We start from the raw sequence: 6,489 nt of genomic DNA on the forward strand, positions 1-6,489 counted from the left end.
GGATGAACATATCCATATATTATATCCATATGAATATAAATAGTATGTATCAGTTTCTCTCATACTTTAGTCACCTCTTAAAAATTTTTTGTAGTTGTCTTGTAAGTCTCTTTGTATGTCTTTCGGAGACAAAAATATCTGCTTCCCAGCTTGCAGCTCTGCATGTTTGCACATTAAGTGGACAGTCAAATGAATGGAAATACATTGTTTAGCTGTTTCCTAGACAGGTTAGATTAGAAGTGTTTGGACATAAGCTAAAATTCATTGCTTATGCAGTTGTCTTCTAAGTGTTGCAGACCTTAGACAAGCTAAGACAAGCCTTAAGAAAGGTTTATTGAGGTTGTGGATCACTTGCCCCCCATAATAAGAAATACATTCTTTAAGTAGAATAATTAGGTATCTTGTTATATTATAAAATTCCTGTGTTTTATGTTAAACAGTAAGCATTCATAACAGGCTTCATTAATTTATCCTCCATTATTTCAGAGGTGAATTATTCTATCTGTTGTTTATAGCACAATTCAGTGATTCTCAAGCTAGTATGTGCTGAGTCCTCCTAAAAACAATTTTACCATTTGCGTTTCCTTTCCTTTCCAGTCACAGTCGCCATTCGTGCACCTGTCTTGGCATTGCTTTTTCTCCCCCTCCCTTTCCCAAACACCTGATCTTTTCTCTCAGCTCTCCTGCCAGGGGTCATATCCCACAGTTAAGGGAATGCCAATTTAACTACAGACTCTTGGCTTTTGTCCAAATACCCTTAGACTAGCACATTTCAGCAATGCTTGTGGGAAACGCGCATTGTTTGAAAATATTTCTGCTGTCGATTTTTCCGGGGACTTTTTTTGTTTGGTTTAGTTTTTGTTTTATTTTTAGAAAGCTTTCAGTTCCACAAACATTAGTCACACAACAGAGTTGGAGAAAATGAAGTGTGACACGGCAAGCTATAGAAAACCTCTTAGGCAAACTTCCAAATTGCTTGAGAGAAGTAAGAGGTGGTACCCTTTTTCTGTGATCCTTTGCTGCGTTGAATTCCTGGGCTTGACTCAGGGATTTGAGATTTTCACGGTAGGCAGCAAACAGTATAGATTAAACTTTGCTTCTATTGTTCTTAAATTGTGGCTTTAAGAAATGTCTGTTCCATAAAGTAGACCAGTTGACATACATTCAGGGAACAGCTGCATGGAGCCATGTTGTCAACTGAAGAGTCAGGCTGTAAATACAGCTTCTTCACAATGATTATTTTTTTTTTAACACACTGGTCTGATAGAGAGTTAAGGAAAGGTAACCTTCCACACTGCCTTTTTAAAACAGAAACTAAAAGAGCTGGGAATGAGGCATGTGAAAGGGCATTTCTACTGGGGTAGGTTTTGTTTGCTTTGCTTTGTTTTTGGATAGGCTACACTGCAATTAGTGACTTTCAATCAGCATGCTGATTGAAAGAATCTGAAAAGACCCCCATGAAGCTAGCTGACATATAAGTGTGTAGGTTTAGGGCCCACCTTATCTTCTGACAGGATTTAAGTCAGCAGCTGTTGAGTTCAATATCCTTTCATGATAGGAGGAACTTGAGAATACCGTATCTAGTAGAAATAGCAGAAGAACTTGTTCAGACAAAGTGTAATTACCTGTGTGGGAAGTCAGCCATAAAACCGTGGATAATGTCTTGATTTTGTGGAAAATGAGATATTTCGTGATCACAAAAGGTCAAGACAATTCTTATACAAATGAAGTAGGAGTTTCTTATGTTTGATTAAGGAAAATAATTATTACATGCTACTCTTAAAAGAAAGTTCTGTTTCCCAGATTTGTACATAAAGTAGGTTTTGTGTGGGTTGGTTTTTTTTGTTTGTTTGTTTGTGGTGGTTTTTTTTTGTTTGTTTGTTTGTTTGTTTTGGTTTTGTTTGTTCTTTGCCCAGTATCTGGATTGTAACTTGCAGCATCTGGGCCATCTCTACGTTCCTGGGTTTGTATTTTATATTTTATATTTCTCAAAGAGTTTTGACTCTTGGTGAAGTTGGCACCCTTTTGGAAAAAGGCTAGCATGGATGCTTCATAATGTTCATTCCTAGTCACAGGGCTTAAACTGGGGTAAAAAGATGTGTTCTGGCAGAAGGAGAAGGAATATGCTAAATGTGAACACACCTGACAATGCTAAACAAAGGGAAGTGTAATTGTGCCTGCCTTGGGTCAGCAGGCAACTACTCCCAGGAAGGCTGAGCTGTGCTGAGAAAGTCAAAGCATGACATATGTTCACATGAAACTAGGAAGGGCCTAACTGATGTGCCAGTCAACATAGTACTCTGTCTGAAAGGGACAGTTGTGTGAAAGCAATGTGCCAAGACCTAGAGACTGATCGCTGAATCTTCACAACACTAACATGGAAGAAAAATTTGGATCCTTGAACATGACAGGCTATTCTTGACAAGGATGTCTTAGGGAAGAGCCAACCATCTAGCAGCCAGCTTCTCTAAGAAGATAATCTGGTTGGATTGATCATGAAGTTCCTTCATGCTCAGAAACGCCTTTCGTTCTCCCTCAATGCATAGTATATAATGAAGTAAAAACAATGCTTTACCTTTCATATCTCAGGCCAAATTCAAGATGTGATGCTCTGAGGGCACATTCAGCTCCTCTGTGGCTGAACTTGCATGTAGTGGCTGTAAAGATGAAGCAGTGAAACAGTAAATAACAATAATGAATAAGCCAAAATATGGTAATTTCTTGTCAGTCACTAGGTTCTTTACATAAGAAGAAACACAAAACATGCCCATTTATTAAAAGAAGTTTTAACAAGTGTTTTGAAGATTCCAGGTTCCTGTTTCAAATGTGAAACAGGCACAAAGAAGCCTATTGCTCCTTGAATTTACTTTTATTAAAACTTCTCTAGTCTTGCTAGAACGTTTTTTAAAATGTTAATTTCACATAATGTGTGCATACAATACAGGAATATATATATATGTGTGTGTAAATGCAAATTTGAACAAAATGTATGGTTGAAGTTGTCAGTTACACAAAGGATGTAGTAATAACAGTACAAACCCACCCACCCAGGGTTTAGAATTCATTCTGCAGTCAACAGAGTACACACAAGTTATGCAGCAAACATTAGCATGTATTTTGTTATGTTCTGTTGGAAGCAATCCAAAATGCAGGCTTATCAATAGTACAGATAATTAATCTTTTTACTGATTACTATAGAAATAGAAAATACATTAACTTGCTTGAAAGCATCAAGAATGCTTTAAAATGAAATAGCAGGCATCAAAAAGAAAGCTTTTAGTTTACTGAGCAATGAGTATGATAAACATTGATTATTCATCTTGATGCTAGAGTTTAAAAACAATTGTCCCTTCAGTTTGCCTCATGGGAGCATGAAATTAGGACCATGTGTGTGTTGATTAACAACATATGAAAGATGAATCGTGATTACTGTTTTGGTCTGGTGCACAAAGCTATGCTTGAGGGGTAGTGATTTCCTACCTCCTTTACCAGATCTCTGTAATTAGTGCTAGTGTCTATCTTCGTTTCCTAGTATTGATGTTAAAGTGGCTGCCTGACAGTGCCTATTCAGGTGCATTGCCTTTATTGAATGAAAGAGTGTTTGCCTGACAGATGTTGAATGTTGGAGTATATTTCAATATTATTTGTAAAAATGGTCATTTATAGGACAACTCTGCAATGACCAGTGCCCTCTTTGGCAGGAATTGTCAAATACAAAAAACTAGATGTTACTTTCAAATATGAAACATTTTATGTTCTAGATGAAAAGGAAGAAGGAAAAATTCAACAATAAAAATTAAGCAGATTAAAAAAAAAATCTTTATTGTATTTAATTTATGCCTCAGAAGGCAGACATTAGTTAAATTTAACTTTTCTTGGAGGCGCAGTTAGTTCCTGTGGTTAAAATTTCATAAGCTTTATTTGTGGAAATTAATCCTAACTTTGTTCCTCTCTGACATAGTAATGGGTTGAAAGAGTTGTCATAACTTCATTTCATTAATAATTTGTTACAGTAAATGAAGGGAAGGTATTAGAAAAATACAAACAAAAATACAGGTCATAAACAAAACTACAGGTTAACTTCATGTAAGAGTCTTTGACACTTACTCATACATTGTTGAAAGATGAATATTTAAAGGCAATTACATGCCTGCATATGCCTTGAACATCCAAGTGAGAACCTCCTGTTCTTCAGGAGATGATGTGTATTATTGTTATTCAGAACTGCACTGATTTAAGGTATTGTAGGGCCCTAACTGTCCAAGTTTTTTATGTGGGTTGAGGAACATATCTGATCTCTGTGATTTCAGGTATGTGATATGTTAAAAATGAAATTCTTTGTGGCTTGCTTGCCCAATATAGATGGAAGATTTGGATCTTAGTTTATTATGTTTTCACAGAATCACAGAATGTTAGGGGCTAGAAGGGACCTCAAAAGATGATTTAGTCCAAGTGCCCTGCCAGAGCAGCATTGCCTATACCAGATCACACAGGAAGGCTTCCAGGCAGGTTTTGAATGTCTCCAGAGATTAGAACTCATACCATGTGAGATTTGTGCTGTTATGGATAACACCCAGCCCACACTCCTTTTTTTGACAAATAAGATTATTTGTAATTTCATCTGTGAGCATTTCAACTTGGATTATCTGTTTAAAGAGCAGTGGTCCATTAATTCTTCATTAAAATGTTTTGGTTGTTTTCTTTCCTATGTCTTCTGTCTCACACAGTGTGGAAGTGTGTGGACCAAAGGGATTTTATAGACAAGGCTGCAGGCAACAGAGACTTCCTTTCTAGTAAAGTTCAGAATAAATTAAAGGCTGCATGTAAATTCAGCAAATGTGTCGGTGGTTAATTAACTGAGAATGTAGAGCCCTAAGGCCATACCATCAGTAAGATGCTCTAAACAACTTAGCTGTAAGCAATTTAAATATCACAATTACTTTATGACTTAAATACCCGGGAACGCTTCCTAGAAGAATATGTTTTTAAACTTACAGCAGAAAGTACTTGGAGGATTGATATCAAAGTTTAATGTGACCAAATTGTCTGACTAGCTTACATGTTTTTACTTACAAGTCATATGACAATTACCCAGTTCAACTCTTTAAGCTGACCCTAATTCTCTCCCAAGTTACGGCAGCCTGTTTGCATCTTTTATACACTTGGGAGCAAACTTTTACAACCAGTAAGTATCAGGTGCTGCTTAAGTTAGGCAGTTTGTCTTATGTTGTCTTCACTTTTTGCATCTGCTTTATTAATGATTGTGGTATTACTGATTTATACTTCTATTGTGTGTTTTGTGATGTCGTCATAATTCCAGTAGAAATGCAATTAAAGATGCAGTAAAAAGCATTGCTTTATTATGTATATTTTAAAATATGGAATATAAAAGATCCTATGTAAAGAATTCACATACTTGTGCTAATTTTATGTGGGCCTTGGTGAAATTTATATCGTAAAGCTTCAGCTGTAGGACATAAAAAGAAGATGGATAACAGTGAATTTGGTGGTTTATCTGCCTTTATTTATACATATAAGATCTCAATAGTTATTTTCAGCTTTTTTTTGCATATTTTGTATCAAAACACATTATGTCTTTGTTTTGCTGTAGTAAGTTAAATGAGATTACAAGTGTCACATCTAACAGTGCTATAAATATCTGCTTTGCTTTCATCGTTTATGTAGTCTTTCATATTTTTGGGGGGGGGGGAGGGGAGAAGGTAAGTTAGATCTCGTTTTTCTTTCTAAACACCTTTTTAAATGAGAGACAGTGAATGTTTACACCTGACTATGACAAAATGTATTGACCGTTGGGAGTCCTTTTATACTATTAAGCTCTGTCCCTTACATTTTAGATGTAAACTCAGATATAATTCCATGTAAATGGGTAGTGGTTTGGTTGGTTGGTTAGTTTGTTGTTGTTGTTGGTACAGAAACATAACATTAGATACAAATCTGTTAAAAATGTTTTAATGAGGGATAGATCTTGGCACATGTGTAGGCACTGGACACTGATACTGCCTCAGTAGCAAGAGTCCCTCCTGTACAGAATTCAGCCAGGCCATAGGTTTTGTGTACTGGCTTATTGTACCTCACCTTACATTAAGTTTGGAGTTTTGAGTAGTTCTTGTGAGTATTGAATAGTATTAGAGTTATGGAAAAAAAAGGTGACTTGATTGTAGATGAATTCCAAGTGTGCTGAACATTAGGTGGGTTAGTTTGCCTAATTCACAAACAGATTTATATAGAGTCCTTCAGGCACCTGTTAATGAAATGAGTTGTGTCTAGGAGGTAATGAGTGCTCTTTAATCAGTTCTTCTGCTGTTTTGCTCCTAACTTTAATTTCTTTCCTGAAAATTAACCTTCATCAAGAAAATAGAGCTAATTTGCTATGACCATAGTGCTTAGCAGTGACATTCCTTCTCTCTGTTTGAACTTTTGATACTCTCTGAATGACTCAATTGACTCAGGGTGAATTCCTCCCTTCTC

Source organism: Indicator indicator, chromosome 15 (assembly GCF_027791375.1).
Source record: "Indicator indicator isolate 239-I01 chromosome 15, UM_Iind_1.1, whole genome shotgun sequence".
In the NCBI taxonomy this organism is placed as follows: Eukaryota; Metazoa; Chordata; class Aves; order Piciformes; family Indicatoridae; genus Indicator; species Indicator indicator.